Source organism: Lagenorhynchus albirostris, chromosome 10 (assembly GCF_949774975.1).
Source record: "Lagenorhynchus albirostris chromosome 10, mLagAlb1.1, whole genome shotgun sequence".
Classification (NCBI taxonomy): Eukaryota; Metazoa; Chordata; class Mammalia; order Artiodactyla; family Delphinidae; genus Lagenorhynchus; species Lagenorhynchus albirostris.
In genome coordinates, this window is record NC_083104.1 from 17524688 (window position 1) to 17544993 (window position 20306).

Consider the following 20306-nt stretch of genomic DNA (forward strand, 5'->3'; position numbering starts at 1 on the left):
AGGGTCTTTTTCAAGCTGCCTGAGCTGAAAGGAGCAGAGAACTCTTGAAGGTAGCATAGGATTCAGGCCACATTTCTTCTTTTTCCGTTGCACAAATGCTGATGATAAATGAGTCTCCGTGGTGAACCGATGTTCATTCAGTGGTGAACTATATACAGTCTAAGGTTCTGCTCTGGGGATAACAGCTATACATCGATTCATCGATTCTGTAAGACTTGGTCAACATGGGATTTTGAAACAATATCAGTAGGCAGTTTCTGTTAATCCCTATTAATCTTAGAGAGATTATAACCCCACCTGGGATGCACTGAAGGAAAAATGCACTGACCCACCTGGGTCAGAGGGCTGGCCCTCTCTTTGTTTAAAATCCTACCGCTACTGGCGAACCCAGGAACAGAAACTCTTAGGTTACAGTTTCTCTGGAGGTTCAGGATGTGGCCAGAGTGATGCACATACACCTCTTTCTGCTTTGATTAAAGAGAGCCATGATTTAGTGACTCACCACAATGCACTCACTGCAATTAGCCAATTCCATGGCTAATTCCAATTAGCCAGTGCTCTAAATGTCATTGATACTCGATAAATTTTTACACCAGATAAAAACCTTGATTTGTTTTGGGCTTTTGTTGATAAGTCATTTCTTTCATTATTTTTTAATGTTTGAGAATACTTTTAGAGCATTAGGAAATACTATTGGCTCAGTCAGCAGCCCACATGAAGGGGGTTTTAATGTAAAGAATCCAAGATCAGGGTTAATCCAAGATTGTAGACAATCCAGGAATTATTTACCTTTGCTTTTAGCATGTATTTTACTTTATTTTATTTTAAAAGTCAGTACCCTTTTATTTTTTAAATTTTACTGAAGTATAGTTGATTTACAATGTTGTGTTACTTTCTGCTGTACAGAAAGTGATCAGTTATACATATGTATATTCTTTTTCATACTCTTTTCCATTATGGTTTATCAGAGGATATTGAATATAGTTCCCTGTGCTATACAGTAGGACCTTGTTTATCCATCCTATGTATACTAGTTTGCATCTGCTAATCCCGAGCTCCCAATCCTTCCCTCCCCCTTGACAACCACAAGTCTGTTCTCTATGTCTGTGATTTCCTCAGCCATAAAAGAGCAAGAAATAATGCCATTTGCTGCAACATGGATGGACCTAGAGATTATCATACTAAGCGAAGTAAGTCAGAAAGACAAATACCATATGATATCACTTATGTGTGGAACCTAAAATATGATACAAATAAACGTATCTACGAAAGAGAAACAGACTCACAGACATGGAGAATAGCGTTTTGTTTATTGAAGACTGCTGTGTTAGAGTAAGCTTCCTGGGTTGAGAATGTGGGCCTTGGAATGAGAGAGACTCATGTTTGCTACTTCTCAGCTGTACAGCCTAGAACAAAGCACTTTCTTTTGCTGGACCTTGATTTCCTCCTCTGTCTAATGGGAATAATAATAATCTTGATAGCTAACACGTAGTAAGTGCTTACCATGTGCCAGCCACTGTTCTAAGTGCTTTACATGTCACTTAATCCTCATTGTAATCCCATAAGGTGCGCCTGGGAATAATAAAATGGGACCTGCATAATAGGGTGTGATGTACTATTGAGATAGTTCCTGAAAAGCGTTTCACATTCTGGTACATTATAAGAACTCAGCAAACACATGGTGTCAGTGGTGGTTGTAATAGTTATCTATTGCTGTGTAACAAACAGATTGCCCCCAAATTTAGTGCTTTAACCAAAACCAAAAACTTACTATCTCACACAGTTTCTGAGGGTCAAGAATCTGGGGGAAACTTAGCTGAGTGGTTCTGGTTCAGGGTCTCTAGCGAGGTTGCAGTCAGGATGTCGACCTGCACTGTGGTCATCTGAAGGCTCAACGGAGGGTCCGTGTCCAGGGTGGTTCACTCACAGGGCTGTTGATAAGGCTTCCTCAGGTCTTCACTGGCTGTGGGCAGGAGGCCTTGGTTCCTCAGCCTGTGGGCTTCTCCAGAGTGCTGCTCAGGAGTTGCCAACTGGCTGCCCCCACAGCAAATGATCAAAAAGAGAGAGAAAGAGGGAGAGTGAGCAAAACGGAAACGGCGGTGTCTTTTATAACCCAGTCTTGGAAGTGACATACCATCGCTTCTACCGTATTCTGTTAGGCACACAAAACAACTCCATCACAATGTAGGAGGTGACTACCTAGGGGCGTGCATACCAGAAAGCAGGGGTCGTTGGGGCCATCTTGGAGGCTGACTACCACCGTGGTATTTGTGCATTTCTAAGTACTACATCGAATCACTTGCCAAACCATAAAGATGGGAAGTTGACCAGAGACCCTAGGAAAACTTCTCCAGACTTAAGGATTAGTCTGGGATAATAAACTAGGATAGTTTATTAGTCTGGGATAATTAGTCTGGGATAAACTAGGATAGAGTACTAGCCTGACCAGTCATTATATGGTTCCGTATTGTATAAGTTCAGTGCAACCACCATGCATGTGGGGGGGAGTATTTTCGGTGACTTTTTATTTGCATACCCAGAGATGGTACCAAACACTTGTGTTGGCCCCTCTGCCGTTTGCTCGCCCTGGCTTTTATTTTAATATTCTGGTACATATTTTGTTTTTTTTGATCTCCCGCCACTGCAGGCAGAGCTCATCTTACAGTCAGCTCTAAAAGCATATCGCAACCCCTAGGTAAAGGTTCATTTCACTACAAACTGGCTGAAGACAGTGAATTTATATTCAATCACCAGAGTGTTTCCCCCCAGTTTCCTGGGGACAGATTCACTGCAGTATTCCTTTAAACGGATTTTCTGGCCTTTCTCTCAGGCCTGCATTTGACATTTTCTCAAGAAAGTTTAATTTACAACTTTGAGAGGTTTATTTTATGAGATGGGTTTTATGTAACAAAATATAATGGGTTCAGGGGCGGGGCAACCCTATGAATTTGAAATTGACTGCCATGAGGAGGAATTATTCATTTCATTTGTAGGAGAAAAATGACAGCTCACGTGAAAGTAGGAAGGTTTCAGGTCTCAATTCAAGATGGAGCAAATCACCTTTCATAAGTCAGCACGCTTGGTGTTTTGTATTTGCCATAAATATCTATTTGTGAGGCTTTGGAAGGATGTGATGAGGGTGTGAGCTCTCGGTAGACGATTATCACAGGGTCCACTTGGCTAAAGGGGCCTTTCGACTTAAAACAAAAGACGAGGAAGGCTGCTGCCTCATCAGAACGTCAGAGCTTGGAATCAGATGGGCACGTCTTTATTCTTTCTTCTTGCTAGAGCTCGTGATCCCTTCTGTGTCTCAAAAAGAAGATGCTTGGTTACTTGATGCCTGGCCTTGCTCATTCTAATAACATAATGGTGAAATATTAACTTATCAAAGTGCTGGAAGCTTTAATAACCATTCTGCCCTGAGTCTGAGCAGAAAGGACTGGAAAAATCGCCGTGCTCCCATCTTCACCCTCACACCCCACATCACTCCATTAATTTCCAGGCATCGCCCTTCATTAGCGACCCCGTGGCTGAAGGACTGTGTTATGAGGCTGCAGGGTCATGAACCACACCATCTACCCCTTGGTTCATTTCACAGCTTGCTCCTTTCTTAATGCCGCACGGCTCATTTTCCCCCCTTCACTTGGCGAGAGGGACCTTTCCCAGGGCTTGAAATGGATGGGTCTCCCGCTGGCCCTCTTTTGTTTAATGCCTCTCTATTCTCTGAGCTTAAAAGTGTACACCGTTGCCACGAATAGTAGCATTTGCTCTACACCCTCACCACCAATGAAGTTTGGATTGCAAAGAAATTATGGGCCCGCAGTGTTTTAATGTAGGCGATTTTCCAGTGAAGATGGAACACATGAGGATGACCTTATTGAGTAAATTTACCTTCATGTGTAAACCCCATCGTGGAAGATGGTATTTGGTGAGTTTAATCTGCTCTGTCTTTTTTCATAAATAAGGTTTAATTATGAGATGTGATTGTTTTCCCACCGAATACCGTGGATAGCAGTCTGCCTTAGAAATCCCACGTGTATAAAATAAACTTCCAAAGCCGATAAAACCAGCGAGAGGGGGCACACCTGCTAAGCGCTGGGATTTCTCCCATCTGTCTGGGTGGTAAGCGGTGTTACCTTTGACGTTTTTCTTGGCTGGGGAAGACTGTAGCCATGCCTAAAAGCGCCTGGTGAGGTGGCAGGGGGAGCAGAAGTAAAGTTTGTTTTCCCATAAAAGAGGTACTAGGTGCGTACGGCAGTGCTTCGGGAACGCCGAGGAAACAGGGTAGCATCGTGATAAAGGACATGAACTCGACCGCCAGGCAGGCTTGGGTTTGAATCCAAGCTCTAGTGCTTTAGTAGATGTGGAACTGGCTAGGAGCTTCAAACAGCAGGCTTTGTTCCGTCACACAGTTTCTGAATGTCAGGAGCCCGGCGTGGCTGAGGTTCTGAGTAGCTCTGGTTCAGGATCTCTCACAAGGCTGTAGGCAGGTTACTGGGGGCAGCAGACATCTGAGGCTTGGATGGGGCTGGAGGTTCCACCTCTGAGCTCATGGCCATGGCCCTTGGCAGGAAGCCTCAGTTCTTCACCACATGCGTCTGTTTGTGCCATTTTAGCCGGACTCCCTGAGAGCAGGTAATCCAAGAAAGAGAAAGAGAGAACGCCTAAGACAGAAGCCTTAGTATCTTTTACACCCTAATCGTGGGGTGACATCCAGCCACATTTGCCACATTCTGTTGGTCACACAGACCGGCCATGGTGCAGTGTGAGTGGGAGAGAACTGCAAGAGCGTGAGTACCACACACAGACCGTTGGGACCTTGGCTACCACAACCGGGCAAGTTACTTAACTTCTCTGAGCCTCCATTTCTTCTTCTGTAAAATGAAAAACAGTACTTACTTCCAAGGGTTATAGTGAATATTGAATTTTAATGAAAATGCTTAGTACGTCCTTGGACTCCCGATAAACTCTCAATATTACGTATCACCTTTATCATCATCATCATCATTGTCGATATCTACCCTGTGACTTTCTGCAGTGTTGAAATGGGCCTGTGTATCTCCAATTTCCGGGTTTTTTTAATTCTTTGCCCTGAATGATCCTCCCACTTCTTTGAATTTCATTGTCTTTTTTGGCCGTGCGCACTTAGAACCCACCAGAACGTCAGTAGCTAAAGTCAGAGGGGCAGCCCTGCTGAGTCAGCTGGCTGCCAGAACCTTCACAATATGGCTAACGGAAGAATTCGCAGAGAACCTGCACAAAACATTGGTCATTAAAACAATGAGAAAAAAAATTTTTACAGGAGTTTTTGGTCCAAAAGCTAATAACTGGAGTCTGAGAAAAAGAGGACAAAGGGCATAGAAAGTAATAGTGGAAAGTTGTAGAATATGCCCTTGCTTACTAAACAGAGACCGCCTCCCCTTTAAGGATCTGATAAGGATCTTTGGACCTTCTTCCTGGAGTAAAGCTCATGTGCACACATCCAAGTTTACATAGGATTTTATGAGTTTCCCAGCTCCCACCCATTCCCTCCAGGTAAATCAACTCAATCTTTATAAAAAGAGCAGTGATGTAGTAAAGGCCTAGGATGTCACGTTTCACTTTTTATCTAAAGCGAATAGCAATCAGGTGTGCCTTAAACACATCAAATCATCACTTATACAGCCACGTGTATTAGACTTTTGGTGTTTTTGACAATTTACTTGCTACTCCAGCTTTCTGAACGATGCCAGCTCCCCATAATTTGTTTTTCCCCACCATGATGTAATCATTAAGTTGCCGTAATGAAGATTGAAGGTTTAATAATGGAAAGTGTTACAAATTCCAATTTAATCATTCCTAAATTGATTAGTGACTTTCCCCAAATGCCTGGCCGTGGAAAACCAGAGGTCTAAGAGAGACAGAGTGCTGTAGTCCGAGTTTGATAAATGGAGCTTTGGTGCAGCTGTAATTGAGTTATTGAATTTACTCCTCTTCCAAATGATGTTTGCATTGTCTCCGCCATATGTGTTGAGGGCCAGAGAAAGGTCACTCGAAGCTTCAGACTGAGGGCACGCATGGGTTACGGCGGTTTTGAACAGCACCATCGAGGTTAGTCAATTAAGAGAAACACCCAGGGTAGGGCATCCCAGGGCCTCGTGCTACTGAGCGGTCAGAGGCAAAATCCCAAAGGCCTATTTAAAAGAGTCTGAAGATGCTGTAAGTAAATGTCTGCTCTTGGCCTCGGGCTGTTTAGCCCCTGACAAATGACATGGGTGAGTCCCTGCAGGCGGATTTGAAGGAAAGGACACCTATAAACAAAGCCGGCGCCCTCGGCTCTGACAAAGGCAGAATTGAAATCATCCAATAGCAGCGCCAGCCTAGCCCACTGCATAGGAGCTATGTTGATTTCTGCATTGCTTCCTATTGCCAGATGGGCACTTTTTAACTTTCCACCTAGATTTTTCTCTGCAGCCGTCTCTTAAAGACAGCAGATCAGCATTATTATACTTCAAGAAATTTCGCGAACAGTTTTTTTGTTTTTGTTTCTTCCCTGCAGCCCACTGACTTATCCCCATTTTTTGTCCGCATTCCAGGTGGGTGTACAACATGAAAGCCCCTTGTGTTTCTGTGTTTTGTAAATAGTCTTCCTTTTTCTCTGAACCTATTTATACAGCTGTCTTACAATAGAAATTTTACTCTAAGATGTGATTTTTACAGATCCCTTAGAATTGATGTGTATAAACCTTTGAGATCTTTGGAGCGAAAGCCAGGAGGCTGTTTTGCATGCGACTTAGGAGAGACGCACCTTGAATGTGTGCATGGAAGCGGTCAGGAAGCGGCGAGCAGCCAGTGACAGACAGCAAGGAAGTCCCAGCCTCCTTGAGAGCAAAACCAGAGGCGAAGGCTGACTGGGGCCCAGCTGTCAGCTGACACAGTGGCCCTGTGGCTTCATGGCTGTGAGCCAACATGTGCATATGGCCAGCACAACCCAGTGACAAGCCACCCCAGGAAACTCAGTCTGCTCTACACTCATACAAATACAGTATTCTAGAACCCCCCTGAAAACACACCATATGCATTTCCCCGAAACTGCCAGTGGATTAATTTGCGAAACATAGATACTCTATTAAGTTTCCAAGGGCTGCCATAACACTTGTTTCCTTTGTCCATTAAATCACAAACTGGGTGACTTAAAAAAGAAATACATTGGGGCTTCCCTGGTGGCGCAGTGGTTGAGAGTCCGCCTGCCGATGCAGGGGACACGGGTGCGTGCCCCGGTCCGGGAAGATCCCACATGCCGCGGAGCGGCTGGGCCCGTGAGCCATGGCCGCTGAGCCTGCGCGTCCGGAGCCTGTGCTCTGCAACGGGAGAGGCCACAACAGTGAGAGGCCCGCATACCACACAGAAAAAAAAAAAAAAAAAAAAGACTTAGTGTGAAAAAAAGAAATATATTGACTCAAAGTTCTGGAGGCTGTCAGTCAGAAACCAAAGTGTTACCAGGGCCGTGCTCCGTCTGAGACGTCTGTAGGGGAATCCTTCCTTGGCCCTTCCTGGTTTCTGGTGGTTGGCCCACAGTCTTTGGTGTTCCTTGGCTTGTAAAAGCATTGCTCCAATCTTGTGGCTTTGCAAGGTGTTCTCCCTGTGTCTCTTCACATTATCTTCCCTCTTCGTTCAAATTTCCCCTTTTTATCAGGACACCAGTCATACTGGATTAGGGCCCACTCCAGTGACCTCATTTTAACTTGATTACCTCTGGAATGACCCTCTTTCCAAATAAGGTCACATTCTTAGGGACTTGGGATTAAGACTTCACCCTAATCTTTTTTAGGGGACACATTTCAACCTATTATAGTTTAAAAAAATTACGAATCTAAATTCTTCTTGTCATCCAGGGCAATTTGGAATTTATTTCTCCCAGATATTTCCATCAAAGCTGAATTTTCTGGGTATTTAAGGGAGAAAAAAAGGATGACAGGTATTAACAATTGATCCTCAAAATGTCAGGTTGTGAGCAGTTGGTTTGGATGATTGGTTCAATGGGTCTTGGGTCCTGAATTTAGGCCCAAGTTAACCAGTTCAACTGGCTTTAGCTCCAGGTTGTAGATTTCACTCCAACCCTGCTGCCTTCTCTAGATATAGATGCCATTGTTTCTAGAAAAGCATGTCAAAGAGTGTATGAGTTCTCTCTCTCCCATCTGAGAATGGTATCCACAACACATGGCAGGCAGTGGGTGGAATAGGAGTGCCTGAGTTTAGAGAATTACAGACCTATATTCAGATTCTGCCAACACCTCTTCTCAGCTGAGCGACCTTGGTCCTAGTACTGCTGATGACCTCGATCATGTTCCCTCATCCATGAAAATCAGAGGATGAAGTTCAGATAAGATGGTAAGAGCAAAGTACTTAGCACACAGCATGGGCCTAATAAAGAGTTAGTTCCTTGTGGGAATTCCCTGGCAGTGCAGTGGTTAGGAGTCTGCGCTTCCACTGCAGGGGGCACGGGTTCGATCCCTGGTCCAGGAAGTAGGATCCCGCAAGCCCCACGGCACGGCCAGGGGAAAGGAAAAAAAAAGTTAGCTCCTTGAGCAGCCTATCCTTTGTATAATCGCAGAGCATGCTGATATAATGTTAATAATCATTAATAGCATACTTTACAGTTTACAAAGCCATTTCACATATTATTACATTTAATTTATATCTATTGGATGGATGGACACTGTTAAAAACGCTTCTTTTAAATTACTCATAACTGGTAGCCATAACTGTGAATCTTCCAGTGTTAAACATTTTATTTTTTTTATTTTATTTTTTGTTTTTAGCAAACAGCTGCAGTTAGTAATCTCAGCACTGATATCATCGTCTGATGCAGTGGTTCTCAATGGGAGGTGATTTTTGCCACCAGGGGATATCTGTTAATGTCTGGAGACATTTTTGGTAGTCACAGCTGGGGGTGGTCCTAGTGGCACCTAGTAGGTAGTGGCAAAAGGTGCTGCTAAACATCCCATAAAGTGCAGGACAGCCGCTACAACAGAGAATTATCCATCCCAAGATGTCAGTAGTGCTAGGCTTGAGGAACCCTGCCTTAAGCCTCCAATATATTTCCATGAGTAACTGCTCACCTTCAATCAATGCATCCAATCAGAAAATGGGTACCATGTAATAGCACTTCGTTTTTTATTTCCATCCTGCAAAGAAAACTATTGAAATCAGAAGCAGTATTTTCTAATGTTATGAAAGGGGGAAAAAAAACACCCAAAACCCTGCAGCGTAAGTCGATAAGCATTTGATGAATACATATCCCTGTGGTATTGCGTTGCTGATAAATGACAGTTGTGGAGGAACCTGGCACTCAGGCCAGGCTTTAAACATCAAACGGCTAAAGCTTTTGGATGGCCCCTGCATTCACTGCACTTGCACAGTGAGCGAGCACACAGCACTGGCGAATTTTACTCAGAGCAGACCAAACGGTAGAGCCATCCCCAAGAGCACGCCTGCCCCGGCATGTTGGAGGAATTCAGGGTCACCATGACTGCAAATAATGGGGCCTTCAACATATGGAAAGGCTCCAGTTGCTCAGACTTAATTTATATTAAAGTGCTGAATCCTTTATTTTTTTTTCCAGAAAGAAAATAGATATTTGGTAGGATCATAATGCCTGGTAATCATAATCATAATACGAATCAGACCTGAGCCAAAAGCTGACAGGCATCCTCCTCCTTGATTCTCATAGCTCTTTTGAGGGAAGTGGTGATTATCCCATCTTACTGTTGCGCAAGCTGAGGCTATGAGATTAGGTGACGAGTCCAAGTTTACACGGTTGGTACGTTGGCAGAGCTACTTAACTTCATATTTGCATCAGTCAGCACAATGGGAGAGTTTGGGAAGGGGACGCTTGTAATAATTAGAGATCACTGCCTGTTGTTGAGTCGTATGTGAAGCATGATAGACACCTGTTTTCAATCCATCCCGATGGTCCTGATGCCTATTTATTTATGTATTTATTTATTTATTTTTAGCTGTTCAGAACATTTATTACTCCAGAAATGATTTCTTTTATGAGTATACACTTAGTGGACTTTTAAAATGAAAATAAAGAAAAAAAAGAAGAAAACCTTGATTTGCCATAAATAAATGAGAGGTTATACGGAATTCCCTGGTGGTCCAGAGATTAGGACTTGGCGCTTTCACTGCAGGGCCCAGGGGCTTTTTTTTTGGTTCTGTTTTTTTATACTGCAGCTGCTTATTAGTCATCAATTTTATACACATCAGTGTATACATGTCAATCCCAATTGCCCAATTCAGCACACCACCATCCCCACCCCACCACGGTTTCCCCCACTTGGTGTCCATACGTTTGTTCTCTACATCTGTGTCTCAACTTCTGCCCTGCAAACCGGTTCATCTGTACTATTTTTCTAGGTTCCACATATATGCGTTAATATATGATATTTGTTTTTCTCTTTCTGACTTACTTCACTCTGTATGATAGTCTCTATATCCATCCATATCTCAACAAATGACTCAATTTCGTTCTTTTTTATGGCTGAGTAATATTCCATTGTATATATGTATGACATCTCCTTTATCCATTCGTCTGTCCATGGGCAGTTAGGTTGCTTCCATGACCTGGCTATTGTAAATAGTGCTGCAATGAACATTGGGGTGCATGTGTCTTTTGGAATTATGGTTTTCTTCGGGTATATGCCCAGTAGTGGGATTGCTGGATCATATGGTAATTCTATTTTTAGTTTTTGAAGGAACCTCCATACTGATCTCCATGGTGGCTGTATCAATTTACATTCCCACCCACAGTGCAAGAGGGCTCCCTTTTTTCCACACCCTCTCCAGCATTTGCCTTTTGTCGATTTTCTGATGATGCCCATTCTAACTGGTATGAGGTGATACCTCATTGTAGTTTTGATTTGCATTTCTCTAATAATTAGTGATGTCGAGCAGCTTTTCATGTGCTTTTTGGCCATCTGTCTGTCTTCTTTGGAGAAATATCTATTTAGGTCTTCTGCCCATTTTTGGATTGGGTTGTTTGTTTCTTTAATATTGAGCTGCATGAGCTGTTTATATATTTTGGAGATTAATCCTTTGTCCGTTGATTCGTTTGCGAATATTTTCTCCCATTCTGAGGGTTGTCTTTTCGTCTTGTTTATGGTTTCCTTTGCTGTGCAAAAGCTTTGAAGTTTCATTAGGTTCCGTTTGTTTATTTTTGTTCTTATTTCCATTACTCTAGGAGGTGGATCAAACAAGATCTTGCTGTGATTTATGTCAAAGAGTGTTCTTCCTATGTTTTCCTCTAAGAGTTTTATAGTGTCTGGTGTTACATTTAGATCTCTAACCCATTTTGAGTTTATTTTTGTGTATGGTGTTAGGGAGTGTTCTAATTTCATTCTTTTACATATAGCTGTCCAGTTTTCCCAGCACCACTTATTGAACAGACTGTCTTTTCGCCATTGTCTATCCTTGCCTCCTTTGTCATAGATTAATTGGGCATAGGTGCGTGAGTTTATCTCCGGGCTTTCTATCTTGGTCCATTGATCTTTGTTTCTGTTTTTGTGCCAGTACCATACTGTCTTGATTACTGTAGCTTTGTAGTATAGCCTGAAGTCAGGGAGTCTGATTCCTCCAGCTCTGTTTCTTTCCCTCAAGACTGCTTTGGCTATTCGGGGTCTTTTGTGTCTCCATGCAAATTTTAAGATGATTTGTTCTAGTTCCGTAAAAAATGCCATTGGTAATTTGATAGGGATTGCACTGAATCTGTAGATTGCTTTGGGTAGTGTAGTGATTTTCACAATATTGATTCTTCCAATCCAAGAACGTGGTATATCTCTCCATCTGTTGGTATCATCTTTAATTTCTTTCATCAGTGTCTTATTATAGTTTTCTGCGTACAGGTCTTTTGTTTCCCCAGGTCGGTTTATGCCTAGGTATTTTATTCTTTTTGTTGCAATGGTAAATGGGAGTGTTTCCATAATTTCTCTTTCAGATTTTTCATCATTAGTGTATAGGAATATAAGAGATTTCTGTGCATTAATTTTGTATCCTGCGACTTTACCAAATTCATTGATTAGCTCTAGTAGTTTTCTGGTGGCATCTTTAGGATTCTCTATGTATAGTATCATGTCATCTGCAAACAGTGACAGTTTTACTTCTTCTTTTCCAATTTGTATTCCTTTTATTTCTTTTTCTTCTCTGATTGCCATGGCTAGGACTTCCAAAACTATGTTGAATAATAGTGGTGAGAGTGGACATCCTTGTCTCGTTCCTGAACTTAGAGGAAATGCTTTCAGTTTTTCACCATTGAGAATGATGTTTGCTGTGGGTTTGTCATATATGGCCTTTATTATGTTGAGGTAGGTTCCCTCTACGCCCACTTTCTGGAGAATTCTTATCATAAATGGGTATTGAATTTTGTCAAAAGCTTTTGCTGCATCTCTTGAGAAGATCATATGGTTTTTATTCTTCAATTTGTTAATATGGTGTATCACATTGATTCATTTGTGTATACTGAAGAATCCTTGCCTCCCTGGGATAAATCCCACTTGACCATGGTGTATGATCCTTTTAATGTGTTGTTAGATTCTGTATGCTAGTATTTTGTTGAGGATTTTTGCATCTATATTCATCAGTGATATTGGTCTGTAATTTTCTTTTTTTGTAGTATCTTTCTCTGGTTTTGGTATGAGGGTGATAGTGGCCTCATAGAATGAGTTTGCGAGTGTTCCTTCCTCTGCAATTTTTTGGAAGAGTTTGAGAAGGATGAGTGTTAGCTCTTCTCTAAATGTTTGATAGAATTCACCTGTGAAGCCATCTGGTCCTGGACTTTTGCTTGTTGGAAGATTTTTAATCACAGTTTCAATTTCATTACTTGTGATTGGTCTGTTCATATTTTCTGTTTCTTCCTGGTTCAGTCTTAGAAGGTCATACCTTTCTAAGAATTTGTGCATTTCTTCCAGGTTGTCCATTTTATTGGCGTAGAGTTGCTTGTAGTAGTCTCTTAGGATGCTTTGTATTTCTGTGGTGTCTGTTGTAACTTCTCCTTTTTCGCTTCTAATTTTATTGATTTGAGTCCTCTCCCTCTTTTTCTTGATTAGTCTGGCTAATGGTTTATCAGTTTCGTTTATCTTCTCGAAGAACCAGCTTTTAGTTTTATTGATCTTTGCTACTGTTTTCTTTGTTTCTGTTTCATTTATTTCTCCTCTGATCTTTATGATTTCTTTCCTTCTGCCAACTTTGGGTTTTGTTTGTTCTTCTTTCTCTAGTTCCTTTAGGTGTAAGGTTAGATTGTTTACTTGAGATTTTTCTTGTTTCTTGAGGTAGGCTTGTATAGCTGTAAACTTCCCTTTTAGAACCGCTTTTGCTGCATCCCATAGGTTTTTTGTTCTTTTTGTTTGTGGTACTGGGGTCTCTCACTGTTGTGGCCTCTCCCATTGCAGAGCACAGGCTCCGGACACGCAGGCTCAGCAGCCATGGCTCACGGGCCCAGCCGCTCTGCTGCATGTGGGATCTTCCCAGACCGTGGTACGAACCCGTGTCCCCTGCGTCGGCAGGCGGACTCTCAACGACTGCGCCACCAAGGAAGCCCATCCCATAGGTTTTTGATAGTCGCGTTTTCATTATCATTTGTCTCTAGGTATTTTTTGATTTCCTCTTTGATTTCTTCAGTGATCTCTTGGTTATTTAGTAACAAATTGTTTAGCCTCCATGTGTTTGTGTTTTTTACTTTTTTTTCCCCTGTAATTCATTTCTAATTTCATAACGTTGTGGTCAGAAAAGATGCTTGATATGATTTCAATTTTCTTAAATTTACTGAGGCTTGATTTGTGACCCAAGGTGTGATCTCTCCTGGGGAATGTTCCGTGTGCACTTGAGAAGAAAGTGTAATCTGCTGTTTTTGGATGGAATGTCCTATAGATATCAATTAAATCTATCTAGTCTGTTGTGTCATTTAAAGCTTCTGTTTCCTTATTTATTTTCATTTTGGATGATCTGTCCACTGGTGTAAGTGAGGTGTTAAAGTCCCCCACTACTATTGTGTTACTGTCAATTTCCTCTTTTATAACTGTTAGCAGTTGCCTTATATATTGAGGTGCTCCTGTGTTGGGTGCATGTATATTTATAATTGTTATATTTTCTTCTTGGATTGATCCGTTGATCATTATGCAGTGTCCTTCCTTGTCTCTTTTAACATTCTTTATTTTAAAGTCTATTTTATCTGATATGAGTATAGCTACTCCAGCTTTCTTTTGATTTCCATTTGCATGGAATATCTTTTTCCATCCTCTCACTTTCAGTCTGTATGTGTCCCTAGGTCCAAAATGGGTCTCTTGTAGACAGCATATAGATGGGTCTTCTTTTTGAATCCATTCAGCACACCTGTGTCTTTTGGTTGGAGCATGTAATCCATTCACGTATAAGGTAATTATCGATATGAATGTTCCTATGACCATTTTCTTAATTGTTTTGGGTTTGTTTTTGTAGATCCTTTTCTTCTCTTGTGTTTCCCACTTAGAGAAATTCCTTTAGCATTTGTTTCAGAGCCGGTTTGGTGGTGCTGAATTCTCTTAGCTTTTGTTTGTCTGTAAAGCTTTTGATTTCTCCATGGAATCTGAATGAGATCCTTGCCGGGTAGAGTAATCTTGGTTGTAGGTTCTTCCCTTTCATCACTTTAAGTATATCATGCCACTCCCTTCTGGCTTGTAGAGTTTCTGCTGAGAAATCAGCTGTTAACCTTATGGGAGTTCCCTTGTATGTTACATTTTGTTTTCCCCTTGTTGCTTTCAATAATTTTTCTTTGTCTTTAATTTTTGCTAATTTGCTTACTATGTGTCTCGGTGTGTTTCTCCTTGGGTTTATCCTGTATGGGACTTGCTGCGCTTCCTGGACTTGGGTGGCTATTTCCTTTCCCATGTTAGGGAAGTTTTGGACTATAATCTCTTCAGATATTTTCTCGCGTCCTTTCTCTCTCTCTTCTCCTTCTGGGACCCCTATAATGCAAATGTTTGTACTTTTAATGTTGTCCCAGACGTCTCTTAGGCTGTCTTCATTTCTTTTCATTCTTTTTTCTTTATTCTGTCCTGCAGCAGTGAATTCCACCCTTCTGTCTTCCAGGTCACTTATCCGTTCTTCTGCCTTAGTTATTCTGCTATTGATTCCTTCTAGTGTAGTTTTCATTTCAGTTATTGTATTGTTCATCTCTGTTTGTTCTTTAATTCTTCTAGGTCTTTGTTAAACATTTCTTGCATCTTCTCAATCTTTGCCTCCATTCTTTTTCCAAGGTCCTGGATCTTCTTCACTCTCAGTATTCTGAATTCTTTTTCTGGAAGGTTGCCTAGCTCCACTTCATTGAGTTGTTTTTCTGGGGTTTTATCTTGTTCCTTCATCTGGTATATAGCCCTCTGCCTTTTCATCTTGTCTGTCTTTCTGTGAATGTGGTTTTTGTTCCCCAGGCTGCAGGATTGTAGTTCTTCTTGCTTCTGCTGTCTGCCCTCTGGTGGATGAGGCTATCTAAGAGGCTCGATGGGAGGACTGGTGGTGGGTAGAGCTGACTGTTGCTCTGGTGGGCCGAGCTCAGTAAAACTGTAATCCACTTGTCTGCTGATGAGTCGGCTGGGTTCCCTCCCTGTTGGTTGTTTGGCCTGAGGCAACCCAACACTGGAGCCTACCTGGGGTCTCCAGTGAGGCTAATGGCAGACTCTGGGAGGGCTCGCGCCAAGGAGTACTTCCCAGGACTTCTGCTGCCAGTGTTGTCCCCACGGTGAGCCACAGCCACCCCCCACCTCTGCAGGAGACCCTCCAACACTAGCACGTAGGTCTGGTTCAGTGTTGCCTGGGGTCACTGCTCCTTCCCCTGGGTCCCGATGCGCACACTACTTTGTGTGTGCCCTCCAAGAGTGGAGTCTCTGTTTCCCCCAGTCCTGTCAAAGTCCTGCAGTCAAATCCCACTAGCCTTCAAAGTCTGATTCTCTAGGAATTCCTCCTCCCGTTGCTGGACCCCCAGGTTGGGAAGCGTGACATGGGGCTCAGAACCTTCACTCCAGTGGGTGGACTTCTGTGGTATAAGTGTTTTCCAGCCTGTGAGTCACCCACCCAGCAGTTATGGGATTCGATTTTACTGTGATTGTGCCCCTCCTACCCTCTCATTGTGGCTTCTCCTTTGTCTTTGGATGCGGGGTATCTTTTTTGGTGAGTTCCAGTGTCTTCCGGTCAATAATTGTCCAGCAGCTAGTTGTGATTCTGGTGTTCTCGCAAGAGGGAGTGAGAGCACCTCCTTCTACTCCGCCATCTTGGTTCCTCTCCCCTGATGCCTCTTATGTATAATAAATCTTGGAAAACTTGGTTTGCCCTTTACAGCCCAGAAGACAGGGTATGTGTTCACCAAACACCACCATTTTCCCCTAGACACGTACCTCATCACCATCATTTCCAAATGCGTTCTGACTCTAAGAAAAAACGTTGAGTAACTATATTTTTCGGGGTGAGAGGAGGAGAAGGGGCACTTAGCACAGCTTTATTATCTTACAGTTCTGGAAGGCAGAAGTCTAAAATGTGTCTTTCTGGAGTATAATCAAGGTGTTGGCAGGGCTGCGTTCCTTTCTGGAGGCTCTAGAGGACAATCTGTTTCCTTGCCTTTTCCTGCTTCTAGAGCCTGCCTGCTTCCCTTGGCTCGTGGCCCCTTCTTCCACGTTCAGAACCAGCGACGTTACGTCTGTCTTCTGTAGCCACATCTTCCTCTACCTTTGTCTTCCCCGTTTTTTTCTGTTGCAGTAAAATACGCATAACATGAAATTTACCATCTTAACTATTTTTGAGAGAGCAGTTCAGTAGTGTTAAGTATATTTGCATTGTTCTAAAACCAACCTCCAGTACTTTTTCATCTTGCAACACTAAAACTCTGTACCCACTAGACCACTCCCCGTTCCCTCCTTGCCCCAGCCCTTGGCAACCACCATACTAAGTTTTATTTCTACGAATCTGACTACTTTAGGTGCCTCATATAAGTGGAATCATACAGTGTCGGTCTTTTTGTGACTGGCTTATTTCACTTGGTTTGAGATATTCTATTTTAAATGAAACTTTTCTCTAACATCTAGAAATGGAAAATCAGTCATGGTTGTCATAAGAGAAGGAGTAGCTATAAAAATGAATACAATGAAAACAGCCCATGATTAGGTGCTAGCTGGGTTCTACTAGCTCTTGGACACTCTGATGTTCTTACCTCCCTGTGAGATCGGCAGATATTAGCGAGATGCAAGATGTATCAGTACCAGACTGAGCCTCTCGCTTTTTCACACTCTGGAGGAAAGACATTGGAGAAAGCAAAACTGTCTTGTTACGTGATTCAGTGTTAATTCAAGGACTGTCCTTGTACCACTTAAAAATAGTTCAGGTGCTACTGGCGTTCACCACCGGAGAACACCCAGAAAGGAAAGAGGAAAAGGGCAGGTACGACGAATGAGCAAATGACCTCAGTGAAGAAGCAGATATTGTTCCTGGAGTATTTGGAGTGTGTGTGCCATTGGGTGCATAGAAACCAAAAAGGGGCTCTGCCGTCCGTCCTTCCTTCACCTGGGCAGATTCCAGTCGATTGTCAATTATGTGTCACCGGGAGGTGAGAGAAGTCAGTTTAATTCCCCATGAAAATTAGGACTTGACCGGACTCTGTGTCTTTACTCTGAGTACCTGGTGCTTGGAAGTGGCTCATTAATCCCTTTGTGTAACCCCCTTGAGATCACCAAGCTTCAAATGAATCTGCAGTCTGAGCACCGTCTCTGCACTGAGGGTCAGATGGAACATCAGATGGCGTCTGGCGAGAGTCGGTCCCTGCGCTCTGGCCGTAGGCACTAAACTGTGGGTATCTTAGCGAATCCAGGATAACTTCTTGGGGACCCATTTTTTCCTCTCTTCGGAATCTACCCAGCATCCTGGCAAGAACGAATGAAACGATGCGTCACTTAAGATGCGCAGGAGGAAAGGGAAAATTCCTTATTCCTTTTTTCCTGGAAACTCTATATTTCTGCCTAGTATTTTACCTACTGGAATATTCTTTCTTCCATTCCTTTGTCAGTTAAAGGAGAATGCAGAGATCTCACTGGGGGTTTATGGATTTCAACAAGAATTGTTGTGATGAAGTTTTTGGAGTCACATCAAAGCAATTTGTCCCTCCCTAAAAATTTGTTCTAGTGTTTCCGTATGTTTAGGGTGGGGATAAAGGTAAGCCCAGGACCGTCTCTAGGTCCAGTGCATCTCTTAGGGTTCCTGCTTTCACTCCCACGTGGACTCCTCACACCCAGCCCCACCTTAATGGACTCACGAAGGATTCTGTCTGGGTCCAAATCCTCGCCTTAAATGCTTTAGGGATGATCGAACACCAGGAATGTAGCCCAGTGTTCCAGGTGAGGTTTTTACTGTCATTTCATCTACCTCTCAGAGACCCAGCTGCCCTGAGTATCTTACCTTTCATTATTAATTGGCTTTTTTTTTTTTATGATCAGAGATTTACCGGCCCCCTAAAAGAACTCCAGGGGCCTTTACCTACTTTTATCGCACTGTCTTGTAGTCCTAACCAGAGATAACTGTTTGCTTGGGGAGAGAAGGAACTTTTGTTGGTCATTTCAGATAGGATACCATATGTCAAATTTGTAAAATCTTGTTAACAGTGTGTTTTCTTCGCTAGAGAATTACCCTCTAGTCGGGGAAAGCGGAGCTGCCAATTACAGCAGCCTCCTGCTGTGAATAAACTGGTGTTATATTCCCAGACATCAGGCTAGGCGAGGAAAGAGCCCCCAATTGCCTTTTCCTTTCTTGCCTGATAGAGCTTTAGAGTAGAGCATAATTAGCTTGACTGACAATCAGGAAAATACAGACTTCAGTATCTGTTTTTATTTTAAGGTCTTCCTGTTTTGGAGACGTACTCCAACCCCGTTCTACAGTGTATTCCTTGATGTAAAAATTCAGTCAATTTACAGGGCTGGAATTTGCTTGAAATGTTCAAAAGAAAGATAAATGAATCTACCTTGTGACCTAAGAAACAGGTATATCAGACTGCAACTATTAAAAAAGAAACCATAAATCCCTGTGGCAGTAGAGCTAGTAAATTTTTTTAAGCTGACTCCTTTGGGGGGAATTTGGATTCTGCACTTTCTTAATTTTACTGGGACAGAGATATTGCTAAAGGAAAATTGTTTCTCTGGCACTAAAGACAAATAATGTGTGACAATAACTGTGAGTTCCCAGTAGCCGTTTTCTGATCCTCAGCAGTTGGCTTCCTCCTTGCATGGGGTCTTGTTCATCAACTCCGGCCCCTTCAGAGGTTTTCCTTGAAAAATGAGAAAGGGATATTTTGTTTCATTTGGGGTTTTGTTTTCCAAATGTCCTCCTTGCGTTTTGCAGCCTGGAAACAAGCAACTTGGCGGATGTTCGGTCCACATCTTCTGCCACCGTGCCTAAGGAAGGCGGTTTGTTTTGGGAAGGGGATGATTGATCTGAGGTGAAGGAAGGGAAATATACAAAAAAAGGGGAGAGGCTGAGAGTCAAGATGCAAACACTAGAAAACACAAAAGAAAGTACACATCATCCTTCATCAAATACTTAGCGAGTGCTCAGCATATACCAGGCACCAGGCTAGGCTCTGGGGGTAAAGCAGTGGATAAGAACACCAACTCTTCCAGTGAGCGCTTCTATTCTAGGGGGGGAAAGGGAGGATGCATACTCTCTTCCAATATAACTAAACTCATTACAGTACAGGTAATCAGCCTGGAAACAACTTAGCCACTGAAAGATGTGATCTGGGGCATCCAGAAACCTAGCAGAGCAGAGTCTGGTTCTAGCTTTTTAAAAAGAGACACTTTTTCTAAGTTATAAATCCTCTTAGAGTAAATGTCTGTCTATAAAGTTTCCAAGGAATGAGGAACAGGTGGAATAAGTGGTATCACGCGAATGATAAAACGGCTTCCCATGCTCCTAGCATCCTGGGTCGTCTTGACACTGAGCAACCCCATAGCTCCCAACTACTGTCCTAGGATCAGCCTCTTCCATCTGAGGGTCTCAGCTGCCTGCTTCTTGATTTTGCTAGACCTTCCTTCCCAAGTCTGATAGAGTAAGGACGGGCCCTGCATGAGGTCACAGTGCAGTGAGCCCCAAGAGAGCAGGGATTCTGCCAACCCTCACCCCCCCCCATAAGAGGACCACTTCTTTTAGCAGCTTGCCTTCTCTCCTCGCAGTGTCTGCAGACCTTTCTTGCAAGGCTCAAAGTTTATCCTCGCGTCTTTCTTTGACTTTTCCTTTCCATCCTTGGTGGTCTCAACAGTGAGTAG

General features: G+C 42.8%; 1 protein-coding gene across 1 annotated transcript in view; it reads left to right on the top strand.

The window, feature by feature from the left end:
• The window catches only part of PDZRN3 (PDZ domain containing ring finger 3), a 246620-nt gene that overhangs the window by 141883 nt on the left and 84431 nt on the right, over positions 1-20306 (top strand). The gene's annotated exons all lie outside the window — the stretch shown is intronic.